The sequence below is a fragment of the Copadichromis virginalis genome, linkage group LG6 (genome assembly GCF_057382275.1).
Source record: "Copadichromis virginalis isolate Kocher_CV1m ecotype Utaka linkage group LG6, C_Virginalis_male_GT1.1, whole genome shotgun sequence".
Taxonomy (NCBI): Eukaryota; Metazoa; Chordata; class Actinopteri; order Cichliformes; family Cichlidae; genus Copadichromis; species Copadichromis virginalis.
The window spans coordinates 21,059,771-21,072,203 of NC_140623.1; the positions used below are offsets into that span (position 1 = coordinate 21,059,771).

Consider the following 12,433-nt stretch of genomic DNA (forward strand, 5'->3'; position numbering starts at 1 on the left):
GGGGGTGGGGTGCCCCCGGCCTCTCGGCCTGGGGCTCGGTCACTCAGGCACAGCTGGCGGCCGGCGGAGCTCATGGGCGCGTCACTGCAACTCCCCCTGGCTTCTGCTCCGCGGCTGCTGAGTGAGCCCTCATCTGGGACTCTCCTCAGCTCTTACTGGAACAGTGGCGCGGCTGCCCCTCTGTTGGTCTTCCTTGGTCTCTTGTGTTCTGGGGGCCTCTGGATGTCTGGAGTTTTGATCTCCTCCATACCTGCTTCACACCCTGGAGGACGGGGCTGTGGCCCCCCCACACTCCCTAGCAGATCGTTACATGGAGAAACCTTTGGAATACAAGCGCGCTGATCCACACAGGTATGCACACGGGTGTTCACTGCTCGCAGACCCAAATTACACCTTTCTTGGCTGCTACTTCGAAGCACATCTGTCCTGCGTGCTGCACAACAACATTGAATATTTAGTATTTACTGCTGTTTACACTTAGCTAGATTAATGCGATGGTGTTGTGTTTAGTATGTTGCTTTGTTTTTTTTTTGTCTTTTTTTGCTTGTTTTCTATTCTTCTCTCAACAGGTGATCCAGGAGATTTTTTTTTCTCCCCCCCTTTCTCACTGTCCCTCTCCCCTTCTGTTTTTCCTTTCCTTCCTCTTTCTTTCTCCCTTTCCTATCCCTCACTCATGTCTGTCCCGTCTGTAACATCTGAAAATAAAATATAATAAATAATAAAAACAAAGATCGACCAAATGGACCAATACGGCAATGCCACGATGATCCATTTGGCAAAGTAAATCCATTGGGTATGGGACAGGGGGAAAAAAAAAAAAAAGTAAAAGAAAAGCAGGTGCTGTATCTACGAATAAACACATGTAAAGTTACAGAAAATGTTCTGCAACATTTTGTATTGTAAATTACCCAGACAGTCTACATAAATTGAACAATGAAATTACCCCCTTTGAGAAACAGCTTTGGCGGCCGTGGAAAGGAAAAACTCCCTCTTAACAGGAAGAAACCTCCATCAGAACCAGGCTCGGGGCAGGGCAGCCACCTGCAAGCAGATGGGGATGATGGGAGCAAAGACAGGGCAAAAAACATGTTGTGGAAGAGAGCCAGATAGAAATAAAAACTACTGATTAAATGAAGAGGTTTGTAAGCGCATAGTGAATGAAAAAAGGTGAGTGAACAGGAAACACTCGGTGCATCATGGGAAGCCCCAACAGTACTTTATTGTAGTGATATGGCACTATGAGCGCTTCAAGACAAGATTTGGCCTTATTATTTAAAACCTCATTATTTAAGACCTTGTATGTGAGGGGAAGGGTGCTGGCTTGCAGCTGTGATGGCCGAGTGGTTAAGGCGTTGGACTCGAAATCCAATGGGGATTCCCTGCGCAGGTTCAAATCCTGCTCACAGCGTCGTTCTCAACTTCACAGCTATCATATTGCTCTCACAAACCAGTCAGCCTAACCTAAAGCATCTACTAATCAGGTAGTGGATTGATTCCTGGCTCCAGTATGGATGCCTTGGGCAAGATACTGACACCCATTGGAATATGAACAGGTGTGACTGTTAGATAAAAGCTCTTAAGCATAGAAAAATGTTAATATATACATGATGTTTTGAATCCTCTGGGAGAGTAGAAAAATGCTATATAATAATTCCTCCCAACATTTAAATTAAACAGGGTGCCAATGAAGAGATGCCAGAAAGACTTCTAATTTCTTTGGTGTGGTATGAATAACAGGAGAGGTCTTTAATAGTAGGAAAAGCTGTAAAATTTATCAAAATACAGTTAAAAGTAAAAAAATCTGTACCTTCACAATTTCCAAAGACACCCAGCGGGGCAGATTGGACTTTTTGCTGGGCCGATTCTAGCCCCTGGGCTTTATGTTTGACACCCCTGTTGTCAAACAACAGGGCTTGCAGCCTATGAAGTTGGCATGGCTTATAAAATCAAAACATCTACATTATAGCAAATACAGCAAACTGAAGAAACTAAGATCGTGCTATAAGGCTTGCTTTTTGAGTAACGTTGTACAAATTTATTTGTACTCTAAATATAAAGCAACTGGCACTAGGTAGTCCAAAGATTATTGCTGCATCCTTCTGCTAACACCTCTATAAATTAATTTATTAAAACAATAGCTCTTGTTTACTTAATCAGTAGAAAAAAACAGCATAAATCAAGGTGAAAAAAGCGGTTCCTGATACAATCACTTCAATGGGTCGCTACATAAAGATAAAATAAGCACTAAGATGGATGTTGAGTTTCAGGAGGTAGGAAGTAGACAAAGATAGACATGTAGAGTGACGGGAATGATAGTGAATACAATTTCCTGCTTTATCTTTAGCCTGAAGAACAAAAAAATGACGCATGATAATCACATTAGCATCCAGGCTCTTTGCAGTCAGTCATCCGGTGCTCCTACAGGGCAGGGGGAAGCTAGCGGTAACCTGCTGACCTGGCATGTACACATGTTGAGGTTATTTTAGAAGTCCAGGAAAAGGATGAGTGACCAACACCCAGATGCAGTGTTTCACTGAAGTGCAGCTGTGAACCCATTTCCAATCATCAGCTAAGAACAGAAGCAACACCTCAGACAAAAAGTTTGGGAGGGCAGTATATTGCAAATAAGAAGGATTTAAAATATAATTACTGTATTTTTCCCCTTAAAGCAGTTATTTTTGGTGCTCTGTCATGGAAAAATACCGAGGTAATAAACTATATGTGAACCTACAATGTTCAGTAGCAGGGAAAACTTCCATGTTTAACCTTTTGAATATATCTATATCTCTACCCATGTAAAAGACAAGAGTGTATAGAGCTAATTAACTAACTCATTTTTTCTTTTTTGCAGCTCAACTTACGACAATGTCTAGAAGAATAATGTCTTCATTTTCCATCCTGCCAGCATGTCTCTGACTGGAAGTGATTAAATGTAGAGTTTATCTGAAGAAGCAGTGACCTGCTGCATTTGGAATCCAGTGAAACAGAACAATTGCTATAAAGCCTAAAAAAGTGGTATGATGTGCTGCATCTAAAATTATGACACAAATTATTTATGGAACAGTAAACAACCTACTTCCTCATAATGTCATCCTTTTGTTGTCCAAAAGAGATGGTGGATACAATTTAAGGGGGGAATTAAATTTACCACACTCAAAAGTCAAATGAAGCCAAGGAACAGGCTCAGTGAGGAAACTGAGTGTTCTGACATATGTGTGTGTATGGACATGTATGTGTATGTATATGTGTGTGCATACTTTTGTATGTGATTATATATTTGTTTATCTCTTGGCATGTTACTTGGAATTAAAGCCAAATAAATGTAACAAATTGAAAAGAAGGATTTGTGATAGGATAGGGCATAAACAAGGAAACAAATGTAATGATTAGTAGTTACTGAATTGTAGAAAGTTGGTGGGATTAAATAAGCACATGTTGCTTCCTACTCCTTTTTGAACTTATTAAATTTATTATTGTAATTATTGTTGTTGTTATTGTATTTTAACATGTTCAAAATGAAGCCATGCAAAAAATAGATTGCAGGCTCTGAATTAGATTTAACTCATAGCTACAAATGCCGGTTAGCATTGTCGCCTCACAGCAAGAAGGTGCTGCGTTTGAATCCATGGCCAGCTGGGGCTTTTCTGTGTGGAGGCTGCATGTTCTCTCCATGCCTGTGTGGGCTCTCTCTGGGCTTTCTGGCTCCCTCCCACAATCCATGCATGAGTTAACTGGCAATTCTAAATTGGCCGTAGGTGTGAATGATTGCCTGTCTCTATCTGTTAGCCCTGCTACAGGCTGTTCTGTACCCTGTCTTTCGTCCTATGACAGCTGGGATAGTCTTCAGCCCCCCTCCCGAGCCTGAATTGGTTAAGCAAGAGAAAATGGACAGAAGGATTACAGCTACAGTTGTGCATCGCTAGTACTCGCCCTCCTTCATTCTTTGATCCACGTGAGGTCAACAAACACACTGTTGTTTTCATCTGGGCTGTGTTTGCTGTGTTTGTCACTGGATATGCTGCCTCGTTACAAGCCACTCTGCTATGTGTATCCCACTGGGAGTCACAGTTATTTGACTGTAGGCCTCTCTTGTTACAAAACACGCACTGCAGCTGAACAACCTTGCTGATTCTAAATGTCACAGAAACTGCAGGAGATGCTGACTCTCTCACATGCTGCATGTTCTTCAAGTTTTTAATCACAGCTCGTCGGCTTTGTAAACAAAGTCTTGAACATGGGTGATCTGCACAGCAGCACAAACTTTTAATGAAAAGAAGGTGGACTCCTAAGAGGTTAAAGTTGGACAATAACAGCGTTATTAAAGAGCCACAACACATTTTAAAACCTCATATAAAATAGGATTATATAGCGGTATCTCAATGCATTTGACCATGTAGACGTAGTCAAGGCAACCTGCTGATGTTCAAACTGAGCATGAGAATGAGAAACAAAGGTGATTTAAGTGACTTTGAATGTGGCATGGTGTATGGTGTAAACACACCATTTCAGAAACTGCTGGTCTACTAGGATTTTCCCACACAACCATCTCTATGGTTTACACGGAATAGCCTGGAAAAAAATTGAAATTATCCAGTGAGCCGCAGTTCTAATGGGTAAAAATGCCTCATCGATGCCAGAGGTCAAATGTGAATGGTCAACTACTTGGAGCTGATCACGTCCATCCCTTCAGGACCACAGTTTACCCATCTTCTGCTGGCTGCTTCCAGTATGATAAGTACTCAGATGTCCTCCACTGTCACCAAATCACAGTCCATTAGGGCAAGTTTGGGATGCTGAAAAAGAAGGCACAGTTTTCATCCTATCATAGTTTAAGTTCAGTTGCTCCCCAGGCATCCTTTATTTTATTTCATTTTTTTAAACACCGTCCTGCTTGCTGGCACAGCAAAATGCGTTGCTGTGCCAAACACATTGGTTTTCCCAATAGGAGCACTATACACTCTCTGTGGGCTCCTCTTGTTAATCTTTTCTATTTTATTTATTTACGGCCAGTGGGGAGTGGCAGGAATGGGAATCCCCCCACCCTAGCCTCAGGCATCCTTAATGACAGCTGGTGAGACTCGATTCACTTGTTTTGTGAGGTAGCTGACAGCCCAGCAACTAACATACAGTATACTATCAATGATGCCAGTGATGGTAAAGCACAACTGACACTGCTGAAAACCTTTAATACAACTACAAACCGTCTATTTTCACTAGATAAATCATTTATGGAAAGAAGATATCAAATTTTTACCATATTTATTTACATCAAAGTAGCAGGAATGCAATTTTTTTTGGTGAAATTCTGAGTTCAAATGAATTATGTTTGTTTTGCTTAAGAAATACCAAAGTATTATTATTAACATCTTGAGACTATATCCCATTAAAATACAGCAACATTCATTTTCCTGTTGCTACCATGGACAATATGCTACATAAATACAGGCATCTGTTTATATTCTGCACATTTTTTAAACTGCATGTATAAATTAACTATTTTATTGCTGCTCTAAGTTTTGCATTTTAATATCTACGCATGTAAACGACAAGACTGTATAGTGCTAACACACCCAAGCGGGCAGGGCAACTGTACTTGCACAAGTACAAGAACAACTTGTCTCTGAAATGTAAACACGGAGTGACAGCAGCACCTTTGAATGAATACATCACACCCACTTTCATCCTCTAAAAGGATACATGCAGCAAGTTATAATGTCAGAGGGCAAGGGCAACAGTATGTAACATATAACACGTGGCTGTTTTAACTGAAGCATTTTAGGACACAAAAATTATATTTTTTTTATTAGTATTTCAGTTTGAGGACAGAAAATATGGTCTGTCCTCAAACACAGAAATATAGAAATACTGCATTAATGTTCTCAAAAATATTTTAGATCCAACATAAACTAAATCCTTCAGGTTTCCCATTTTTTGAGTGCAGCACAGCCTAAAAACCACAACTCTGCCCTCTACAGGCAAAGTTCAGCATTGCTGTGGATAAATCCGTCCAATAACTTTAACATTTCTTTCATGTTTCCTACTGATGTTTTCTAACCTTCCTTCTGGTATGTTTGAGATGACTTTCTCTGTGTAAAAGTCCCAGCTTCCCTTGTGTTAAAGTGTCACTGGCACTGTAATTGCTGGTAAGAATAAAAGCACAATGAAGTGACATCATACTGAACTTTGGCTTTTTATTAATTTAACACAGTTAGTTTGCCCCATTCTTTTCTCACATTGACTTTAAATGTCTTAAATGTTTTTGGTTTATACAGTAAAGCACAGCACCAATCGTGCTGATCTGTTATGAAGCATAACATGTGGACGGGTCTGCTTACTTTCTCTAAGAGTCAAAACTACACATTAAGTTTTTAATGCACTGTATCTGGGATACAACTGGGCCTTACGGCTTATCTGTTTACTGTTGCTTTTAATCCGCTATCAACCAGTGCTGCCTTACTTTAAACGGTCTTTTTTTATCATATATCATATATGCTATATGATAAACCCTTGAAATTTAATTAGCCTGTGTTTTTACAGTTTGTCTTGATCCCTTTCTGAAAGGTGGTATTATGTCAGATAATAATTGGTGTTTTCCTGTTTGTATTTTTCTCACGTACAGTCAGCATGACAGTCTTTCTGTGCAGTGGATGTACAGCGTCTTCACATGTGAAATATGTTGGGTCCTGTGTAATTCACCATCATCTCCACTGGAGGGAAGCAAATATGCATTAATAAGACTGCCATGAGGACCAGTCACAAGTTACACCAAGCAAAGGTATGTTTCTCTGCCCTGGACTGGACTTGTGGATTGTGATAGATTCCTGTAACCTCAAGAAATAAAACAGGATGAAAACCTTTGAAAAATATATAAAGGCTTCACGTACTGTAATAAATCTGTTTTGTTTTTTGTTGATACTTAACTCTGGTTTTCATTCTTAATTATCCAAAAAGCTGTGGCAATCTGCAAACTCCATAATATGTCATAGTTCCCGCTGCTACAGTAGATTTGAGATTTGCTATGATTTTCTGCACACCAAGTAGACCTGAAGATACTGAATCCATCGGAGTGAGAGTGTGAATGTTAGACAAAGTGCTTAGGCACATATAAAAGTGCTGCATGAAACATGCGTGTGGCTGGGTGAATGACACTTGTAGTAAAAAGTACTTTGAGTGCTCAGTTTGACTAGAAAGGCACTATATAAATGGCAGACCATTAACCATTAGTTACTATATTATTTACTATACTATTATTTCCTCTATGCAAGCTTTCGTTTTACAAACACTACCAGGATCATTAGACATAGTAAACCATGGTAAATGTACTTTTTCACAAAAAATATATCAAACTTCAGGCATGTTTTACAAGTCATTAAACATACATATCAGTTTATGGTGATTGAACAAAGTGATTTTATGGCTAAAAGTAGACTTACAGGAGTGTCACAGTTACTTAAGCCCTTGGTACAGGGTGGATGTATGCAAGTGTGTGTGCATGGCTCACATTATGGGCCATTTACTGCTGAAAATACGTTAACACAACAGTCTTTTCTATGCTGGTGAAGCACACAAGACAGTAGTGTATATGCAGATCTGGGCATAATGGTCATCGACATACTGGAGGAAGTGTAATACGGTGATAATAAACCTCCTCTCTCCAATTCTTCCGAAATAATCCCACCATTCAGGCAGTACCAAGCAGCAGCCTCCTCCTGCTGTCCCATGGAAGGGAAGGAGGACCAGTGCCAGACTTGTACCTAGTCTGCAATCCTTCAATGGGCTTTTGTGGATGCTGCCATCCTCCTCCCCCAGCCAACCCCCGGCAGCCCATTCAGGAGTGTCACATGGCACTCCCACTCTGCTCCTATCTCACAATGCGGCCCTGTCATTGGCACCTCATTGACATGCGCTCATGGTGATGTGCATCGGGGAATGGTCGTGCTCTTCCACTAGTTTCAAAGGAAATGAAGTGCCGGGCTGGGTGGCCAAAGTGTGGCTTCCTGGATACGGTGTTCATATTTCTTGGAAGGAAGTGCTGAAATGTGTGTCAGGAGCTGGCAACGAGTTTCAGCAGAAGTAACATGCCAACCTCCCACAACCTTTAACTCCGTTACTACTGTGAATGAATGGCAAATTGCAATGACGATAACGATAGTCTTGTTAATACCATAAGAGTGTAGAATGAGTTACAGTTAAAGTTTTCAAAGTAACAAATTTTCTTTTGCTGTGTTTAAATTTCATTTTTCTGCCAATGACAGCATTTTGTCACCTGTGGGTGGATAAATAATTCTTAGCCTGCAAATACATATACTTTTATATGTAAAAAACAAACAAACAAACCTTAAATTTGACATATTTTGTTTAGTTTTATGTGCTCAAGTTTAATAATCAAATCTGGTATTTGCCATAAAATGAAAAAAAAAAATCAATTTGAACAAACAGAACAGAGATATGTAGATAAAACTCATAAACTGACTTCATAAACCAGGGTAAGAGGAACAAGATAAAAACTGAACATCTGCAATATGCTAAATATAGAAGGAAACACAAACATAGACTAACTGCTAAAAAGAATCTTTTAAAAAGTAGTTTTCAAAGATGATCTTATCTGAGGACCTCAGGCCGAACATTGGCTGATAAGAAAGGATGAGACTTGCTATAAAAATAAATGAACAAAGAAAGAAGAGCCCTTGCAACAAGTTTTGCTTGTCAGTGCTTTAGCAGCAAAGGAAATCAAGAGGTTAGTAATCTGATGAAGCATGAATCACCTACCAAAATGTCTCTAAAGCTCTGTCATGTATTATTATCATTTTAGATTTCATTAAAATAAAACTGATTTCAGAGAAAATCCCCACTTGCCTTTCTGTGCGGTAAAAATGAACCTAAAATTAGGCACTGATCTCCAAATTAGGTGATTTTAAGATATTACTGCCAGTTACGGCTCTGCTTCTCTGCCCTCACTAAAAAAAAAGGACAAGAACCACATTTATTTTTAAATCTGAGAAAAACCCGAGCATGCAGTTCACTACTGCAGACATGATGACTAATAATAGTTGTTTCTTTCAGATATTTAGAGATAGATTACAAACAATTGTAGGTTTGAATAACATTAAATAATACTGAAGGGTGTCTGCTTCTTTAACATGGTAACAGTTGAGTCACTATAGTTAAACATGTTAGTAGCATGTAAATTAATGGATTTTCACTCAGTAACTTTGTATGCTTTTAATGAAATATGTTAAGTATATACGCTATGACTCATACCCTCATCTGTAGTGATGAGCATTTATTTAGCTCTCACTTTAAGGTACTTAAATACTTCAAAAATCTGTGAGCCAGCTGTGCTCAGTAAATAAAATGCAGGCTAGTAAGCTTCAGTTTCATCCCTGTAAGAGTAAAACGCTGAAAGAACTAATCGACGATCAGATTATAAAGACTGATCATATGAGGCCATGTGGACATTTTTACTTTAAATTCTTTTAAGTCTAACCCTACCTTGAGGATCTGAGCACAACCTCCACAACCAAATCAAAGTAAAACACACATAATAATATCACCTGTGGGCACTAAAACAGCAAAAGGAAATAAATATGTTGTAGCTAAAAGCAAATGTGCACTATAATACGGTTCATTAGTTATTTAAAATTCAGGCTAACATGTAAAGAGATATATAATTCATGTAAGGTCTTTCCAATGTTTTGTGACCCAGTAAGCTTTGAAAGTTGTTACATGCAGTATATAATGAACTACAATGCATATAATACTCAGTATAAAATAAACCAAAGCCAATAAATAATAATTTAAAATAAGTGTAGGTTTACTTTTTTGTCATTATGGTTACAGAATGTACAGAAATGGAGATATTATTGCTTGACCGGAGCTAAAACAATTTTGTAATATGTATTTGAAGTTTACTCAACCATTACAAGTTTTGTTACAAAACTCAAAGTGTTGTTATTACAACTGAATTTAGTAATTCACCAAGAACACCGAGAGAACCAAGAAAAACTGTATTAAAGTTTTCAAGTAATTGTTTGCTCTTTGGGAATAGAAATACTTTAAAACATTAAAACAGAACTTAGTTGGAGACGATATTCTGTTTTTACAAGAAAATATTTAGAAAACATAAAACCTAGTTAATTCAGAAGATATTTATGTCGATAAATCAGGAAATGACTGCACTTCTATGAAACCTATGAACATTTAGAGAACTAGCATCGGTTCTGACTCCAACCATTATTTGTGAGTGCAGCTTTGCAATCAGCTACGTGACCATCATGTGCAGCATCCCCCCTCCCTCCATCCCTAGCATCACTCCCCTCGTACAGGCTGTCCTCAAAACCTCCAGTGGCGTTGCCCGTCTCGGTCTGTGCACACTGATCCGACTAGCAGGAGGAGGTGGGATCTATATGCTAGTTGTGGTAGTGGGCTAACAAACGACTACGTGCGAACCGTGCAGACTGCCAAGCTCGGTTACCACTCCCATAAGCGCTCTTTTTCTCTGGAAAAAAACTAAGACCGCCCGCCTCTGAGACAGTTATTCGCCACTGCAAGCTGCTCTCTTACTCATCGCTGATTTTGAATCAAATGAATCAAGAATCGTGATAACCACAACAGCCAGGAGTCGTGAACACCGCAGGCCGGGGGGGTTGTGTGATGAGATCGTCGCCCTACAGCGGGGATTTGGTAACGCAGAGATAAGACGGCTCTTTGCTGCCAGGACGAGTTTCGGTTTGGATCGACTTGTCGCCTTTTCTTTAAAGCCTATTAGAAGAAGCACGTTGTAGAAAAGCACGGCTACTACTGGGGCTGCTGGGGGGATCGCTGGTGAGTTGATAGTACTTTCTTTTTATTTTAATTAACCTGTTATCTGTAGCTGCTAGCTTACTGTCAACTGTTAACATCCAATGAGCCCAACTTGGTAAAAAGCACTGATACTCCCAATTTAAGTTCAAAACCAGCCAAAACTAACAGTATTGCACTAAATTACTCTTCAAGTTATTATAAAACAACTTAAAATGTTTCAGGGAAATGACTGAATGTTCATGAATTTGTGTAAGTGAACTTAAATGGTTTTTCAGTAGTAAAAGAAAGGGGGTGGAGGGGGGCTGCTCACGTTAAGTAATGCTATGTCATTTGAAGCTAAGGTTAGCCTGACGGCTACTAGCTTGGGAGCCCACGCCCAACTGGTCTCCTGTTCTTTAATGAGCAACAACCATATCATGAATGGCTCAGTTACACCACAGAGATGTAACAGAAACTACTTCAAAGAAAATGAAACGACAGTGGGAAATACAGTTTTTCTTCAATTTCACACAGAGGAAAATGTGGCCTGAAGTGACACATAAATGATCAAAATCATCAGATATGGCTTTAAAAAAGCACAACGATTGATGGGTGCATCCCTGCTGAGCTCCAGTGATGATCAGCAGACAGAAAAGCAGCTGAAAATACAGACAATGCACATAATATAAAGAGTATGAGACAATAAGAGCAAACTTCAACTCCCCCTTTTAGGCTTATTGTTTTTACTCATCAAGAGAGTTGGATAAGTAGCTTTCAGATGTAATTTATTTTGCCTTTAGGTGCATATCTGGCATCCTGCAGAGTATATGTATTTTTATTTTTAAGTTCAGTATGAAAATATCAGTCTACCTGGCAGCACGGCCCCACACAAACACAAATTTTTTTGGTATCTGGTCACCCACATATGACTCTACATTTTGATTATAACTGAGGAAAAATAGTGTGAATTTCCAAGACGTTAAGGCAATGATTTGTTTATCTACATATTCCAAAAAGATTAATGAGCAATATATTATACTTTATTTTAATATTAAACAATATTTTTAACTTTTTTCTGCTATTACAGTGTGTTTAACATGGGTTACGTAAATGGTTCAGCATCTCATAGGTGATTGTGGCCAAAAAAAAAGTGTTATGCTGTCTTTGTGCTGAACTCGTTTGTGAACTCTAGATGCAATGTTGCAGTATTGCACTGACTCTTGCAAACCTGACTTGCAGCTGTGGTCTCAGCTGTGAAGTAGACAATTCGAGACAATGTAAAGTGTAATCACACATTCAACGCTGTAATCACCCACTCATTCTAGGAAAAGAAAACATGCAGTCGCAGCATTGAACAGTTTATATTTCAACTGTTCCCTGACGTTCAGGGGTCTAAGAATAGAGTCCTTGTGCACGCTGTATGAACTGTTGCTTTGTGACTTTGGGCTATGAAGTAATTAAATGGCTTGTTCCAAAAGTTTAGACGTTATCCACCAGTACTAATGACAGGTTGGTGCATGTGACTGAATGATACGTACAAAACTGAGTAAAAATGGCTTGGCAGTCCCCCCCCCCCCCCAAATTTTTTCTTTCCTCTACAAGTAAGGCAAGCAGGGATATTTAATTTGTACAATGTAATAATTGGGTTACG

At 39.2% G+C, this 12,433-nt stretch overlaps 1 protein-coding gene and 1 non-coding gene across 2 annotated transcripts in view; both read left to right on the top strand.

Annotated features, from left to right (window-relative positions):
• The first annotated feature begins 1,326 nt into the window (after positions 1-1,326).
• Positions 1,327-1,408, top strand: trnas-cga (transfer RNA serine (anticodon CGA)). The gene has a single exon. It is a non-coding gene; the product is annotated as a tRNA-Ser (tRNA).
• Positions 1,409-10,336: 8,928 nt separating this feature from the next.
• rnf24 (ring finger protein 24) overlaps positions 10,337-12,433 on the top strand; it is a 33,185-nt gene continuing 31,088 nt past the window's right edge. Inside the window, exon 1 of the mRNA XM_085459173.1 lies at positions 10,337-10,824. The gene's annotated coding sequence lies outside the window, so the exon portion shown is untranslated. The remainder of the gene's footprint in view (positions 10,825-12,433) is intronic.